General features: G+C 35.8%; 1 pseudogene; it reads right to left on the reverse strand.

Annotated features, from left to right (window-relative positions):
- Positions 1 to 364: 364 nt before the first annotated feature.
- LOC125364274 lies at positions 365 to 12,568 on the reverse strand (annotated as a pseudogene).
- Positions 12,569 to 18,711: the final 6,143 nt, after the last annotated feature.

Raw genomic sequence — 18,711 nt, forward strand, 5'->3', positions numbered from 1 at the left:
TCAAAATTAGTACAACCAAGTTCCTATAATTAGATCCACTCAAATGTTTCATTAATTTAACTTTTACCTCTCCTATCATAATATGAAAGCAACCACTGAAAACTCATCTTTATTTAAATCTACTTTCATTTATTGTCATATATTTTCTGGTTCATCTCATGTTAAAATCAGAATTACTGCCAGTTTAATATCTAACAGCATAACTTCAATTTCTTGGCAAAATAATTCAATTAGCTTATACATCATTTTATTTTCATGGTATTTATAAAGCATATCTGGACTGCAATTAATTATTTAGAAGGCCAGTTTCTTGATCCTTCCCCAACTACACTGTCATCTCTTAAAATTTATGTTATGTGGAAAGTCTGAAACCTATTAATTTTCTGTCATCTTACCATGAATATTTCCTAATGCAATATTTCCAGCAGTAGAAGATGCAAATGATGATCTGTATAAAGATACTTGGCTTCCAGCAAACCATCTTCAGTAGATATATTACAGAACTTCCTTGCAGTTTATCTACAGTTATGGTCTAAAGAGAAAAAACTTCTATCAGTTGATTATTAAACAAAAACTGGAAATAAAGCCAAAATAGTATATCCAAATTAGTGGAAAACTAACAGGAGGTTTTCTTTTTAACCTAATGCACAATGGTTTTCTTTATTCTAACTAGCTCCTATATTTTCTTGGTTCTACAGTTTTCTTAATTCTGCCTAATTCCTGGCTCTACAAGTTTGGGAACAAACATGAGATCCAAAGTAAATTATACTATTTATTTAATTGTCATTATTAACATTTCTTAATTATGTCTTGTATTTTACATGTAGAATTATTGATGTTTTGTTACATTTACTCCTACTACATAATTTTAAAGTGCTATTTTTCAAAGTATCTTTTACATTTTCATTTGATCTTAATCCAGCAACAAAATAAACTCACTACAAGTATCTACTATACTAGTATTAATATTTGTGAAAATATTTGTATTTTAAAAACTCCTAATGCATAATTACATTGTAAAAAAGTGGGTATTTCCATGCTCTCTCTTCCAATCCTTATATTAATGCTTTTTCATTCTTTTTTTTTTTTTGTCTTACCAGTGAAGGCTCCAGCCTTCAATCCATCCATGAAAAGTTGCTAATAGAGGGAATAACAGCTACCTTTACCTGTTATTCTCAAAAAGAAAGTATAAAGCATCTCTGTACAGAACACCATGTGTACTGAGAATATATTTTATGTACCTTCTATCAGATTATGGCATGTATGAATGTATTGAGTTTTTGCACAGAGTTGCTTCTATTGAGCCATCTTGATTTCAATCCTTTAGCATATTAGCATATTTACATAAGAGCTATACTTTTGATCTCTAGAATTTTTCCACTTTACAATTAATAAGACAGTAGCTTGCCAGTGAATAAAATGAAAGAGATTTTATGTTCATCTTTAAATTTCCCTAGCAAAGATTAGTATGCATTTATGTTTCAAATATTGCTCACATGTCAAATAGATAGTTAAGACCTCCAAAATCATCTTTAGGTTATGAATATAAAGTATTGACATTAAAAGCTTGCCCCTCCGGCCTGGGGATATGGCCTAGTGGCAAGAGTGCTTGCCCCATATACATGAGGCCTTGGGTTCAATTACCCAGCACCACATATACAGAAAATGGCCAGAAGTGGCGCTGTGGCTCAAGTGGCAGAGTGCTAGCCTTGAGCAAAAAGAAGCCAGGGACAGTGCTCAGGCCCTGAGTCCAAGCCCCAGGACTGGCCAAAAAAAAAAAAAAAAAAAAAAAAAGCTTGCCTCCATTTTGCACAGAAACAACTTCAAGTAGTACACTGGGTATTTAAAGAAATAGTTTTTGCTACTTGGAACACATTGGTATAAATGACATTTCTTCTGGCAAGGCCAGAAATTGTTCAGAGTTCAATATGTTATCTAACAAGAGTTCAACTTCAAGAATACTAAAATATGAGAAGACATAAGTACAAAAAGAGAAAGAAGAGCATTCATCAGGTTTTATGGAGAGTAAATCAGAATTACTTACACTTCTGAATTTAAAGCTCATAAATTTTATTTCTAATTAAGTAGATATTTTCTTTTACATGAATTATATGTGGTTAATGTCAATTTTTACTTTAAATAATTTCAGTAACTCTGTCAAAGAAAGGTATTTTTCCTACAAACTGATTTATGAGAACACAAATGTTTCCCCTGCTTCAACTTTAAAATAAAGATGCTAAATTCCTGAAAAAAATTTGTATTACTTACAAATTTCCTCTATAAAGAGATTCTTCATGCTAATAATTTTAAATTCTCAAAATATTTATGTAAATCAAGCTTCAGTAAGAATACTCTGACTTTTTATAGTGAACACCAAAAATATTTGAAAGAATATATGAAACTTAATTGAACTGGTAAAGGAACACTTCTGATTATCGTGCCTCTACCAACCCACACACAAATAAAACCTTAAAGACACTTCTTATGAGTGTCTGGGAAATCCCAAAGATTCACATTGGTTATTAAACACTATTATACTCTCTGGCTAAAGAAAATGTTTTGCCATACCTAAGTGAACACAGCAAATATATTTGATCCATTCATTCTGGAAAATTTCAGAGTTTATAGTGCATGATATCAGACACTGTCTTGAATTAAAAGATAAAAAAAATTCATTCTTTACAGCAAAACACTGGATTTTTCTGCCCACACTGGCTTGAAACCTTGATCCTAAGATCTCAGCCTCCTGAGTAGCTAGGATTATTGGTGTAAGCCACTGGCATCCAGCTCATTTGTTTTTCACACCAAAGTAACTATTTAAAGAGAACACAAAGTAGTTCCCAAAACCTTCCTTATAGGTATTGCTATAAACGAATTTTCTTTTCTACACAAGAAGGAAAATTTTTCCATAAGTTTAACTACATATTATGTAATAGCAATGACTGCTACATATGGTAATATTGTATAAATATCTTGTTCTCACAAACAGTGAAAACAAGTTTTAAGGAAGTAATGTGGTGCTGTAACCTATACTATAGAAGAAAGGAAATCTGGCAACTATGTCATTAATATACTTAATAATCACACAAGAGGTATTTCCATATTTTTGTAAGTGATAAGACTAAATTTGGGATACTGAAATCAATGGTATAATTTTAAAAACAGCTATACAAATAACAATACTATTGTTTATAATGCTTAACTTTCAAAATCAAACAACCAAAGCAAATACTATCACCCCTGAATAATGTCACTGAGGCTCGGGGAAGTAAAGTGGAAGAGCTATTTTAGTCAAGGTATTTTTCCTGATTTCTTCACGTTCATCATCATCATCATCACCATCATTTCATTATCATCATTCTGGGAAGCAATACATTAGAGTTAGCCAAGCACCAAACATTATTTCAAGTACTTTACCTGAAATATCCAAAGTACATTTCCATGAAAGTTACATATGAAAAGTAACCCATATAATATTTATTTTAAGTACTAAAAAGTATTTGAAGAATTTTTTTTTTTTTTTTTGGCCAGTCCTGGGCCTTGGACTCAGGGCCTGAGCACTGTCCCTGGCTTCTTCCCGCTCAAGGCTAGCACTCTGCCTCTTGAGCCACAGCGCCGCTTCTGGCCGTTTTCTGTATATGTGGTGCTGGGGAATCGAACCTAGGGCCTCGTGTATCCTAGGCAGGCACTCTTGCCACTAGGCTATATCCCCAGCCCTATTTGAAGAATTTTTAAACACTCTTAGCAATACACTTTAAAAGTTAGTATCTAAAATAAAAATAGAAAAAAAAAACACTACCCACTTCAGTACATTAGGAAGCTAAAGAATGCAAGAAACAAAATAATAGCAAGTAGGAATAAATATTCAATCATCCATGCATGTTAGAAAAACTAAATAGCCACATTATTCAAAATAGCAGGTAATGGGGATGATTTATACTTTTCACACTCATAGCTCAATGTAATATTATAACTTACGAGATCATTTCCAATTAATATAAGCCCTCAATGAAGGGACTGTGCCTTGTTAAGATACAGAGTTGTCCAACTTCCCTCTTCCATCTCTAAGACCACAGCAATCTAATTAGTAAAAACTGAATGCTCAAAAGGGCTTGTCACCTAAGGTCACAGTCTTTGAATACTATCCCTGCTTAATATGGAGTGTATATTTAAATATTTGGATTTAAGCAGGTTCTAAGAGAAAGATGATGGAAAATAAAATAACAACTTAATTGTTTTAATCTACACCTATAAGATATGCTCAAAATTCTTCATATCAATAATCTGTGAACAAAGCATAGAATAAAATTTAGCAAATCTAACAAAAGACTCATGCAGATTGCAAAATTTCTTTTTAAGATTTAAAACCATTATTTATCACATTTTTAAAAAGACTTCCAAAATATACCTTTACTCTTAAAACTATACTAAATCACACGAAGCAATAAAACACTTGATTAAAATCTACAAATTATTTGAGCACTGGTGGTTCTTGCCTGTAATTTTAGCTACTGAGGAGGCTAAGATTTGAGGATCTTGATTTGAAGCAGCATGAGCAGAAAAATCGCAGACTCATCTCCAATTAATGAGCAAAACTTGGAAGTAAAGGTAGGGTTTCAAGTGGTAGGGAGCCAGCCAGGAAGGGAAGAAGCTGAACGGAAGTCTGAGGCTTGAGTTCAAGTCCCAGTCCAGGAACACCAACAACAAAGGAAAAATTACAAAGTTTCTTCCTATACTAATCAATATTCCAATAGCTACCATGGAAGGATTTGGAGAACAGTTAAGATATCTAATGGTGCCTCTTTGTGGACAATACAGAAGAATAAAGTTGAATTACAAATTTATTCTTCAGGGGAAGTAAGTAGGTCTTGGAAAATACAGTATTCAAGTAAATCTTGCACAAGAAAAACCTAATAAAGATATGGAAATAAAACTTAATGAGACATTTTACCCAGTGATTATTAAAATTAAAAAAAATCAGGATTAGAACTAAATGTATTTAAGTGTTTACTTATTTTAAATAAGTAACTGTCACAAGTACTAAAATCATAAATTAAAATTTAAATTGTATAACATTTAATAACTACAATCCCATTTGAATTTACTAACAAACCCGAATGCATTAAAGATTTTTTCTGTTTGTGAACCAACGGGAAGCAAAATTGCAATGATGAACAAGAGAAAGGTCTGATCTTACACTTTTATCTGATGCATGGATATCTGTGTCTCCATAGATTGTTCCCAGACAGATCACTTTGCCACCTTTGGTTTGAACATGTAATTTTTGACTCTGAAATACAAACAAAAAGTATAGACAAAAAAAGGAAAAAATACCTTTGATTTAAATTAATGTAACCATTTATATGGTTTTTTTCTTATTATTAATAAAAAACTAAAAAAAGAACCTGGAAATGAAATAGACACTAGTATAATAATATCAACTGGAAAGAAATGCCAACTACTGTCAAAGCAGTAATTTAGAGACAAAGGACAAAAAGAAAAGTATAGAGACAGCTATATTCTAGCAGCTTTACTTAAGGACTTGAAAGTCAAATATTCCTGTAACCAGTTAAGTAAATACAAACAAGGAATACATTAACATTGTTACTATATGTCATGATTACTAGTACTAAAGTTATCTCTTCTTTGGCAGTTTGTCAGCACCAGAACGACAATGCAGTCTTCTTTATATGACCTCTAGCATTTAATTCTAACAATTAGAGAGATGGACATTCTAATTTTTCCCATTTCATAGAGGGAAAAAAATCTGAATCTCAGAAAGTGGATAGCTTTTTCAGTATGACATGGTTAAAAAAAAGTCAAATCAATTGGAATCCAGTTCTATATGGTCCCAAAGTCCACACTTGTAAGGCTGGTTGGTCTGAAAGAGGACACTTTACACTTAGGGTCACACTACATTGTGTTGCACCCCAGGAAATAAATGAAAATGAAAGGCTAAGTGAAAATGCTTCCAAGTACAAATAAAGCAGTAGTGATGTTTAGGTAGTCCCTTCTGACAGACTCCAAATGTACATGTATGTGTAGCTTCATTTCACACTTGGCAACTATGGCAAAAGCCCAAATCCATGTTTATTGCCCAACGGAAAGGATGTGCGTTTCCAGCTTTCCTAAGCTCATTTGTTGCCAATAGAATGGAAATGAAAATGCTGTGTGCTACTTCCAGGCTGGTACTTTTAGAATGGGTATGCCTTCTCTGTGATCAACCCCTTCCCAGTAATTCTAGGTGAGTGCCAAAAGATGAAAGGAACCTAGCCCCTTCCTAGGAATGCTCCTAGGAACCTGTACAGTTGAGGAACTGTAATTGCATAGCAATCATTAGAGTACTTATACCATAACAGAGTGCAAGAATCTGGTACCCTGTTCAGTTTCAATTTTTCAATTATCACATTCAATATTCTGGATTTCTACACAGCCAGATGCCAAGGACTTGATATTCAAATCTGGAAGGAAGAGAGAGAGAAATAAGCTTAGTACTAATGAGCTCCACAGCATTTTAATACCCCCCCCCCCCCCAGCGACTCAGTTTCTTAGCTACATTCCTCATTTTACTGAATAGTAGAGAGAACATCTTGGTCAACAGTCTCTGAAAAGAAGTCTCTACCAAGTCAACTTGATCAAATGTAGTATCTCTGACAGTTTTTAGAAATGGCTGTCCTCATTATTTGGAAAGAGAAAGAAGTAACAAAAATGGAAAGTAAAGAGAGAAGAAACTGCTCCCTCCCATATGAAAGATCACAGAAAAGATTCTTTGAGTAAGACTTACACACACACACACACACACACACACACACACACACTCACACGAATAAGAATATGTTAAGATACTCAGTAAGCTTAGTGTCTCTCTCTTTCTTTCTTTTTTTTTTTTTTTTTTTTTTTTTGCCAGTCCTGGGGCCTGAACTCAGGGCTGGAGCACTGTCCCTGGCTTGTTTTTACTCATGGCTAGCACTCTGCCAACTTGAGCCACAGTGCCACTTCTGGCCTTTTTTATATATGTGGTGCTGAGGAATCGAACCTAGGGCTTCATGTATATCAGGCAAGCACTCTTAGCATGAGGCCATATTCCCAGACAACAGAAATGCTCTTTGACCCCTGACATACTTAGTGTCGGAAAATTTAAAGATTTGTTCCTAACTCTCCCTCAAATTAAAAGCAAATTAGGGTAATAACATGGGTCAGTTTATATGATCATGTTTTAGATTTGCAAATTCTCCTTCTAATTCTTCACATGTAAAAAATAACTGGACTATTAACATGAAACTATGTCACAAGGTATTTGAAGTACTTTTTCAAAAGTGCTTTGAAATGCCTAGTAGGAAACAGTAACCATAATAAGTTAAGTGGGAGTATATTCAAAGAGAACTGGGAAATAAGGAATTAGAGGTGCCATTCTTGAGTGTCAACTCATAGTTTAACATAGGTATATCTGTATTAAAAGAATTAGAAACACTGATAACTTAGTACTTAATTCACAAAAATATTAAGAATTTCTATTATAGTAAAATGCAGAGGTAAACACATCGGGACCCTGTGCTACAATTTCAATAGTTATAACATAAAAACAATTTCCATAGTTGTATAGAAATCTCTGTTATCTGTTAGTTAACATAGCAATATTTTGTTTCTGAGTAAAAAGACAATTTTATCCCACAGAAACAGAGATGCAATTGTAACTGCAAAGCTTATTTCTAATAATAATAATTATAATAATAAATTAGTGAAATAATGCCACAACACATGGTTGGATCTAAAGCAGTAATGATAGCTATGAAGAGAAACAGATTTTAAACTTACTCTACCCTTGCTAAGTAGGTAGAGAAATTAAAGCTACACATTACTAATAATGCTACTTTTACCCATCCACTGAAACAAGTAATAGACAATGTGGAGGAAAAGCATGAACCTAGATTTGAGGGGGGCTCAAATGAATGGATGATGAATGGAGACAGAAATTGGGCTCTAAATATAAAAAGAGGAAGCAAGAATGAGAGAATTGCCAGCAAAAATTATCTTTATTCATCTGTGCTACCATACTTTTGCTTAGTCTATTTTGAACTAAATCAAAGTTCCATCAGCATCTCTCTCTCCAAGACTGTTACATTTCAAGAGCAGGTTCTCTTATTGACCTATATGAGTTAGATTTTGAGAAGGAACAAAGCATAATGACTGAGCGAATCTAGTCCATAGCCTAACTCCATCATTTCAAGTATTAAAGGCATTTTAAAATCTACCCTTCACTAGAATGCAAATTCCATGAAATCACTGATTGTTTTTCTATTTGTTCATCCACAATAAATACTTTACGATACTTCCAAATCTTATTTGTATTTTACTTTATTTTGTTTGCCAGTTGTAGGGCTTGAACTCAGGGAACAGGCAGTATCTTTTGTACTCAAGAATAGCACTTTATCCCTTGAGCCAAAGTGCCACTTCTGGATTCTTCCCAATAGTTTACTGGAGATAAGAGTCTCAAAGACTTTCCTGCCCAGTCTGGCACTGAATGGCGATTTTCAGATCTCAGCCCCCTTAAGTAGCTAGGAATACAGGTATAAGCCACCAGCACTTCCTATATCTTAAGTTTCTCAGCTGAAATGGTGATAATAACATCTATTTTACAGTGCAACTATAGGGATTACAAAAGATTATCTCAGAAATGATAAATCATTACCATGATCATTGTCCAGGTCTTCTTTTCCAGGAAGACCTCTCCCTAAAAAAAATTAATACCAAACCCAAATATTGTGGAAACAACTTGTATTGTTATTACAGAAGCACACCAGCCCCCCCAGTCTTACAATGACTTCAAAAGCTTGCTAGGGTAAATTTGAGAAAATACTTAGGCCACAAAGAACTGTGACAGTTATTAAGAAGCTAGATGCTTATGTGAAACCAAGTTTCCAAGTTACATGTGGAATATTCTGGAGGCAGGGGTAATTTGGAGATGGAGGTCAAGGTGTGGCAAGGGAAAACTTAAATTCACTGCCACACTAGTGAATGGATCATCAACCCTGAAAAATAAACCAGTTTGCTAATGACAATGTGAAAAAGGAGTATAAGGCAGTTGTTCCAAAATATATTTCTACTCGATTTAAACATTTTCCTTAACTGTGAACTTGATGCTTAAATGTTCCTTGGGAACTCCTCATAGAAGCAAAAGAGGAAGTTTCTTTAGGGGCAATTCTACAAGAGACTGGTCCCAAGTGACTGAAAAATGTGCGCTGAGTGCAGTGGGCCCCAAACTTGTTAGAACTTGATCTTCACTTGCCAAACTTCAGGGGTACGTTCACCTTCACCGCTGCCCAGGAACTGATGGTGTCGGACACAATGATCATCTCCCACAGGGCCTCCTCGTATCGCACCTGCAGGCTGTCCAGGCCCGGCGCCTTGCCCTCCACGCCAGACATGGCCACCAGCACGCGGTTGCCGTTGGGGAAGGAGATGGGGTCCAGGGACCTCACAGCCAGGTGGCACGGGAACCGCGCCCGCAGCTGACAGACTATTTTCAAATAAATATAATCAACAAAAAGTACTTTTCTGATTGTGTGAAGTTAAAAATTGAGAATATGATTAATATTAAGATTGACATAAGCTATAAGGAGTATTGACACTTAAAATAGTCTAATGAATATCAAGTCTGTTTACAGTTGTAACTAATAAAAGTTGTGTATTTTACTTTGGGGGTGGGGGAGCAAGGAATTGAGACACTTGGATTTCACCTTTCTGTACTAGGTAGAGTTGAAATCAGCTTGCTCTGAGGACTAGTTTATTTCATCTACAATGTTATTCTTTGCAATTTATTCTATGACCCACTAGGGGACATATCTAATTAGATTCGGGTAATTGCTATATGTGAAAAACATGGATATATTACCAGTCTGTCTAACAAACAGACTGAAGTTGGACATATTAATAGTTTTTTTTACATTTTTTTTTTGCTTTGGCACTAACTACAAATCTAAGGCACAAATTATTAAGAGATAATCATCCATAAAAAAAATTTTGTAGTCATGAACAAACTTCTGAAAAGAGGGTCAGTTAATATAATTTTTTCCATGTTCAAGTCATTCATTAGGACGAAAAGTCTTAAAATATGTGTACCTATGACCCAGAAATTGTGCTTTAGTGGATGAAGTTGGAATATTCAAGAAATAATGTTTTATAAAACTCCTTATATTATGAAATCTTGGCATCAATTTAAATCCATCAAATAAGAATTATACACATTTGGAATACTATACAGTAATTTAGAAGATGTATTTTGAAGATGAGTCAACATTATTGCAAATACTTCATAATATAATGCTAAGCGAAGAGTAATTAATGAGTGACGAATAAATAATAAATGAAGATTTGTGTAGTATGTTCCCAATACTGTAGCAACAATAACAAATTAAATATAAAATTATATTGCACAAAAGCAATTGTGAAAGGATATATATGTATATATAATTTGATAGTAGTGGTTATCCGTAAGCAGTAAGATTTAATTATATTTTTATGTGTCACCAACAGTGAACATGGTTCAATTTATAAAAAGAAAAATATGAAACATTTCCTATCATAAATATTAGTCACTAAGACTGACCAAAAAAGTCAAAACTTTCTTACCATTTAAATGTAAAACTGGAATAGAAAGAGGATTTTTTTTGCCATCTCAATGTAAATGTTTCAATTAATATTTTATGATTTATGTTAAGTAAATGGAAGGCAGGGGGCAAGAAAGAGTGTTCAGAAGAAAATTGAGGCAAACAAAGCTAGGCTTTGAAATGAGTTTTAAAAAATGAGTTACTGAGTTCTTCACTTCCAACATTTTAATTTGATTTTAAAAAGATTTCTATATATTTATTTATTGAATTTATGTTTCACATTCTATATTGTCTTTACTTCATTTAGCTGCTTATTTAAATCATCTTTGGGCTCTGTTGTTTATTTGTATCTTCTATGAATTTATTCAGATGCTCCTACCTCTCTTTTATTTCAATAATCATCTTTGTCATTGCTTCTATAAGTTTATTTTTTTGAAATTTGTCCCTCTTCGCTATCATTTAAGTCCTTTACCATAGAGCTGTTGGCTTTTGAAGGAGACGTGTTGCCTCAGGCTTTCTGAATTTCATTTCTATGTTGTGGCTTACCTAACTGGGTCCAAGGTTTTAGCTGGAGATCTTTACTTTTTATGTCCTTTCAATTGGGGATTCCTCAGAGATTACTTAAGACTGAGGAGTAGCTAGCCTGTGATTATTTCTTTTGTTGTTGTTACTACTGTGGCATGAGTTGCTCAATAGTCAAGTATTCTACTTCAATGCTCAAGACACTGGGTGTAGTCCTCTTCTCCAGTCAGGATGAACAAAGCGTGGCTATCTAATCTGTCACAGTTGATAAACCACAACTGTGAGATTACCACAATCTCTAATGAAGAACCATCACCTCTAGTACTCCAGTATCTTTAGATAAATATAGAAGAAAAATCAGTCTTCACTATGGTCTGTTATAGTTTATACCTGCAGGTTGGAAGCCACTGTGTCATGCTTCCCATTGTACTGTTGAGTGCCTCATAGCCACAGTCTCTCAAAGGTGAATGTGCTTGGCATTGGTCCCCAGCCCACTGGTTATTTGCGTTTAGGTTTCTCTGCTGTGTTGTGGTCCATACACCAGATGAGTCATATCAGGATCTCTGCAGTCTGTGGTGGAGTCACACATTGCTTGGGCATTAAAAGTGATTTAGAAAACAAATAATAAGGGGGGTATGAGGGACAAGGTAACAAACTGTACAAGAAATGCATCCAGTGCCTAACGTATGAAACTGTAACCTTTCTGTACACCAGTTTGATAATAAAAATTTGAAGAAAAAAAAAGAAAAGAAATAATAAAAATAAACTCCATCTCTAAAGTAGAAGGCTTTGCAGGTGATTTCTACCAGGCTTATATTTATATTAAGGGAAAACATTCTGCATAAACTCCCCAGAATTCTGTATAACCCCTCCAAAATTAGAAGAGAACTCTTCCAAATTAATTTTATGAGGCCAGTATTTTTGTGATAACAAAGCCAAACAAAACAAATTTATTGCCAGAAAAGAAAACTACAGTACAATATTCTACATGAATATAGAAGCAAAATCTCTAACCATTAGTATGTGAAAAGGATCGTGATAGGCGATGTATATATCTAAAATGAATGATTAGAGTTAGCTGGACTTTTACTCACTGGTAAGTACCTGACAAAACTAACTTAAAGAAAGATAGACTTATTTGGGCTCATGGTTTCAGAGGTCAGTCCACAGCCATTTTGGCTTCACAGTTTCTGAGTCTGTGCATCATGAGAGGGAGCAGATTGGGGAACAAGGTGGTCTACTATGGGCAGACAGGAGGCAGAAGGAAACAAGAAGGGGACTCTAATATGATGTGACAAGCTGTAATTGGTCCTGCATAGCATGACTGTGTCTCAAAGAAGGGAGAGAAAGAAAACAAAAGAGAATCTCCAAGGAGCTATGACAGGCCACACCCTTTAAGTAGGCCTCAGTGACTTACTTCCTCCAACCTGGTCCCACATTGTAGTGGTCCGTTCAGTGTGAACTCACTGATGGATTAATTTAGTCCAGTTAGTGCCTCATAATCCAACCACTCTTCCATAGCACTACTAGCTCGGGAGCAAGCCTTCAACAGATGAGCATTTTGAGGAGATACTTCATTGTGTAACCACAATCATTAGTTTCATGTTAAAAAGAATAGTGTCTTATTCCAATAATCCAAGCTGTTTTGGAGGTAAAGATTAGGAGGATAGAGGTTCAAGGCCAGTTGAGACACACTAAGATCTGTGATAACCCTCTCTCATCACTTCTATTAAACATTCTCCTGTAGGTTCCTTACAATGAAGTTATACAATAAAATGATATGGAAGCTCTTCTGGTCTGGGTTCTTTATGTTAAGAACTTGGAAGCTGCTGCTCCAATCCCAGCCAGTGAAAACCTGAACAGACAGAAATCAGTGATTTCATATGCATTTTTATGAATATTAATTTATAAACATGTTTATGTGTGTTTGTGTGTAAGTGGAATGACAGCAGTGATACATGAAGATATTAACAAGAGAGATTAATTAGGTCCTTTTTATTTTATTTTGACCTGTTTTTGGCAGTCCTAGGACTTACAATCTGGGCCTGGGCTCTGTCCCTGAGCCCAAAGCTGGGCTTTGAAATGAGTTTTAAAATTGGCATATTAAGCTCTTCATTTCCAACATCTTAATTTGATTTTTTAAAAGATTTCTCTATTTATTAATTGAATTTGTCTTTCGTACTCCTGCCAGGGCTGGCTTCAAAGCATGATCATCAGATCTTAGCCTCCTGAGGATTACAGGCATGAGTTACCAGCACCTGGCTGAATTAGAGCTTTTAAAATTCTTTGTTGCTGATCCTGGGTCATGAATTCAGGGCCTGGACACCATCCTAAATCCAGTCTAGCGCTCTATCACTTGAACCACAATTCAACTCCAGCTGGTTGTTTTTTTGTGTTTGTTTGTTTTTTAAATAATTTATTGGAGATAAGAGTCCCACAGACTCTCCTTCCTGGGCTGGTTTTGAACCTCTATCCTTAGATCTCAGCTTCCTGAGTAGCTAGGATTTCAGACATGAGATACCAGCACCCATATTTTTTTGTTGTCCTTGTTTTTGTTAAGCAAGGGGCAGTGAAATTTAGCATCTGGAATTTCATAGCAATCCTGAGGGTTAGCCTGCAGTACGCAGATTCTAAATTGCAGTCAGACATAGGTGCAGTGCGCAGATTCTAAATTGCAGTCAGACATAGAGAAAATCTGCTTCACAGACCTGCTGGAAAACTGTCATCTGGAGATCTATTCAGGCATCCCTAACCTCCTACAGGATCTGAGACTCTTAGTCTCTGCTCACTACTAAATGATTTGGAAAAAATTAAGGGAACTCATAGGGCCTCTTAGGCACTCTAAATTTCTAAAGCCTGACAGGATTTGTGGAATGACGGCAGATGGTTGCTGATAGACAGCCTGTGTTTGTTGCCATGCTGTGTACATGTGTAGGCTTTCTTTGGGTTTGTAACTACAGCAACAAGTTCTGTGGCCCATTGTTTCCCCCTGCTCAGTCTTACCACCTAGTGGACTGCCTCCTACTCACTGCTCAGTTGCTAATTGATTTTCATTGCCTTTGCCTGCTCTTTGTTAAGAGTTCTGGCCTGATACTGTGGAAATGAAACTGCTATTACTGGAAGCAAAGCCAAAAAAGGGCTTTGCTAACACCATGGAGTTGTAATGTAGTATCATTCTCTGCCTTTCAATTTCCCTGTCTGCAAAATGGGAATAATTATTGTGGTTTATGGTGATTGTTAAGATGAGGGAAATTATGAGGGAAATCTTTGTTTATAAAAAGCTACAGATATGCTATTGATACTGGATCCAGGGTGACCACTGGGCAGAGGTACATTCATGATGACAAGGGTCACCAAGTGGGAGTTTCTGTGTATATGACATTTTTCCCCCTGTGTGGTATTTCTCTACCCCATGTGTTCTCCCCACTCAGAAATGGTAGTATAGAGCTCATTTTGGCAATGTCTATTTCAAAGAGGAATGAGAAAATACATGAACAATTTTGAAGAGAAGGTGAGGAGCTTTTCTTGGATCTGGGGGGTGAGGATAGTGGAAGTAGGAAAAAAGTAGACAAGTGAATAGTGTAGGAGGAGAGAGAAACTCTAGAGCTCTTGGCATCCTTCCATCATGGAGAAGACCTTATTTCCTGAACACTTCAATTTTGAGGATTTTATCTGTGCATACTTAGTCAAAGCATTTTCTTGTACGTGTATGGTCATGAGAATGGAACAATTCTCACAATTTGCACAATTCTCTTTTTGAGAGGACATATGTGTATATATGTATGTATATATGTATGTGTGTGTTTATATAAACATATCTGAGGGGGTACAAAGAAGTGGTGGTTTGGTTTGTTGAGTCATTGAATAACCAAGTTTGATCTGTTGTGTTTAGCACTTCCATGTTGGCAGCATCTGATACTACTGTTGTTCATTAAAGGAATCTCAGGGTGCCTTGTTTCAGATTGGCTGCTGAGAATTCTGAGCATGTCATCTTGTGGACCAGAGTCCTCTTCAGAGGGGCCTCCAATGGAGACTTTTAATGTTATCTTCAAAGGAAACATACTTATGATCACAGGCGTATACTGACAGGATTGAGAGGCATGCCATAAATCTTTATACACAAGGTTTCCAATCTTTTTAAAACAATTTTTATTGTAAAGGTGATGTACAGAGGGGTTACAGTTAAATGACTAAGGTAATGAGTACATTTCCTTTTGAACAGTGTCACCCCCTTCCTCATTCTCTCCCAGTTTTCCCCTTATAATCTTATTTTGATGTAAATATATATATATCAAATATTTTTGCTTCCATTTCATATTATATTTATATGCTATCTATATAATCTCTATAGTATGAAATGGAAGCAAAAATATTTGAATGAGGTATGGTAGAGTTCTCCCTCCCTCCAAAAGCTTTGGCTACAGGGTAGTATGAACAATCCACTATGAAGTTTGTACAATAGTGGACTCCTGAGAAAAGAGAGTGATAGTGTGTGCAGGGCAGTTAGGAGAACTTAGTTACAAAGAACAACAATGGGGTTATATGTGTGTCTAGAAGGGAACTGTAGCTTGAGTTTTTACATGATAGACTGTCATTCCAATAATGAGCAAAACTTACAGATGTCTAGTGACCAGTAATATTGAAAGTCAGTATGGTTCCTTTCAATGTCTTTCTTGGAGCATTGCCATCTTACCATCAGAAAATCATACTGTTTGTGTATCGTTGCCTCATTCGCCAGAGCAAGTGTTACTTATTCTGTACATCTGTGTGTTTGCATGTGTGCAAGCTTGATTCCTACACCCTCAAGCAAATTTCCTTAACAATACAAAACCAAAATGACATAATAAGTATCTCTGTTTAGTTTTTAAGAAGAGGAAGTGGTATCTATCTTACAAAATAAAGAATACCCTGAATGTGTATTGCTTAATTTTTCTTTGTGAAGCTTTCCTATTTTGATTTTTCTAAGTGAGATGTAAACAACAGAGGGCTCTTTTAAGATAGGGCTGAGGGCTGGGTATATGGCCTAGTGGCAAGAGTGCCTGCCTCATATACATGAGGCCCTGGGTTCAATTCCCCAGCACCACATATACAGAAAATGGCCAGAAGTGGTGCTGTGGCTCAAGTGGCAGAGTGCTAGCCTTGAGCAAAAAGAAGCCAGGGACAGTGCTCAGGCCCTGAGTCCAAGCCCCAGGACTGGCAAAAAAAAAAAAAAAAAAAAAGATAGGACTGAAGCTTTTGTGTGTCAGAAAAAGCTCTGTGTGTCTAAAGCTCTGTGTCTGTCCTCTGCTTCTGTGTTCTTTTCAGACTCCCACAACAAAGCTTTGGCTCAGTTTCTCATCCTCCAGACTCATCTTTCAATATTGCTCCCCTGCAGTATTTACTATGCCTGAGACCCCCACCCCTGGAATTGTGCAATGCATGGCCACCCTTCTTCCATAGTCCTGACTTTCATGGCACCTATTTATTTCATTTATAGCTATTGAAATTTTAAATCTGTGATTCTTTGATTAATTTCTTTTTGCCACCACTGTATGAGCCCCCTGAAGTCAAAGTCCATACCTGCTTTTACCTTCTATGGATTCTCCTACCCATAGCACTCTAACTGACTCCTAGCCTTCAAGTTCTGAACTATTCTTCCCTCTGTCACAGGTATCTTTACAACACAAATAACTCTTCATCAAAAAAAGTGGCTCTCAATACCAACAGATAAAAGTCTTAGCTACAAGTGGCTTTTAAAGTCTTACCAAGGTGAGTATGGTGAATAAACATTTATTTATTTATTTATTTATTTATTTATTTATTTATTTATTTATTTGGTCGTGGGGCTTGAACTCTGGGCCTGAGCGCTGTCCTTGAGATCTTCAGCTCAAGGTTAGCAGCACACTACCACTTGAGGCACAGCACCATTTTTGGTTTTCTGGTGGTTTATTGGAGGCGAGAGTCTCACAGACTTTCCTGCCTGGGCTGGCTTTTAATCTTGATCCTCAGATCTCAGCCTCCTGAATAGCTAGGATTACGGACATGAGCCACCAGTGCTCAGTTAGTGCTCAGTTACCTTTAATCTAAGTTACTCAGGAGTCAGAGACAGGGAGGGTCATGGTTCAAACCTAGCCAAAAATAAAAGTTAGAGAGAATAATTCTCATATACATAAAGAAGCTGGATGTGATGGCATATACCTGTAGTGCCACCTATGCAGAAAGCGTGAGGAGGAGGGCCATGACCCAAGTTGGCATAGGTAAAAACAGGAAATGATCTAAGACAAAGAGAGAGTTACAGGTGTGACTCCATGATAGAGATGCTGCCTAGCAAGCTCCAGTCCCTGCTGAGGTCAAGCCCCAGTGGCACCAAAACCAACACAAACTGCCTTATTTACCTTTCAGAGGACAGTGTTTTCATCTGGTCTTATTTTTCCTTTCCTTGTATGAAGAAAAGGTCAGAGCCAGTATGTCCCTTCCTTGCTTTACTCCCTTTGAAGATTTTAAGTTATGTGCATCCTTGAACATTTTTGGTCTCTATAAAAAGGATTGGAAAATATTTGCTTAATTGACTTAGGTATTCTGGCTCTAGGAGTCTCTAGAGTTACCACACCTGACAGCCCTCTAGCTCTTTCCACACAAAGAATTTAAGGTATTTTATAAACATTCTTTTGTTTATATCACTGTCTCCCAACAATATACTTTATGTCACTAGATTATTTGTAGCTGTCAATTAAACATACTGCCTGCCATATAATAATTTGAAGTACAGGTTTGGGAATCCTGTCTTAACCATCCTCATATGTTGGTTGTTTTACCCATTAATCTTTGCTGTCTTGTAAATCTTTTCCTTCCAATTATTTAATAAGATTATTTAGTATTTAAGGTTTTAACATTCATAAGACTTTTGTATTTTCCTTTGTTGTGTTTTCTTACAACTCACTCTGTTTACAACTCACTCTGCCCACCATCCCTCCCTCCCACCCATCCACTCTCCTCCCTCTCTCTCTCCCTTTCTTCCATTGTTACTGGACTCAGGTCTTTGTGCCTACCAAGCAAAAGATATTCCACTCGAGTCATGCCTCCATCCCATTTTCCTTTTAGGTTATTTTTCAGATAGGCTTTTACTTTTTGCCTGGAAAGGGAAGGTACCATTTGCAAAGGTACATTGCTTTGAGAAAATTGCCTCCAACTTAACCCAAGTTTTCAAAGTTAATCCTATCTTGGTTATAAAGATTTCAGGGGATATATATATATATATATATATACATATATATGCATATATATGATTGATATATATCATATATGCTACATTTCATAACATTTTTATGATAGCAGGAAGCTGGAAACATTCTATCCATTTATAAATTGTTCAAGTAACACATACATACATAAGCACAAAGGAATATGTAGCTATGAAAAAGAATGAGTTCTGTCTCTGCATAGTACTATGAAATTCTTCAGTATATATTAAGTGTGAGTTTGTAGGTTTTGATTCAACCCTATCTGGACAATGGAGATTGGAAGGATTAAAGAAAAAGCAAAATTGTTCATGAATTGATATTTATTGAAAATTGTTGATAGACACCTATATTATTCTTTTAAA

This window comes from Perognathus longimembris, chromosome 15 (assembly GCF_023159225.1).
Source record: "Perognathus longimembris pacificus isolate PPM17 chromosome 15, ASM2315922v1, whole genome shotgun sequence".
Taxonomy (NCBI): Eukaryota; Metazoa; Chordata; class Mammalia; order Rodentia; family Heteromyidae; genus Perognathus; species Perognathus longimembris.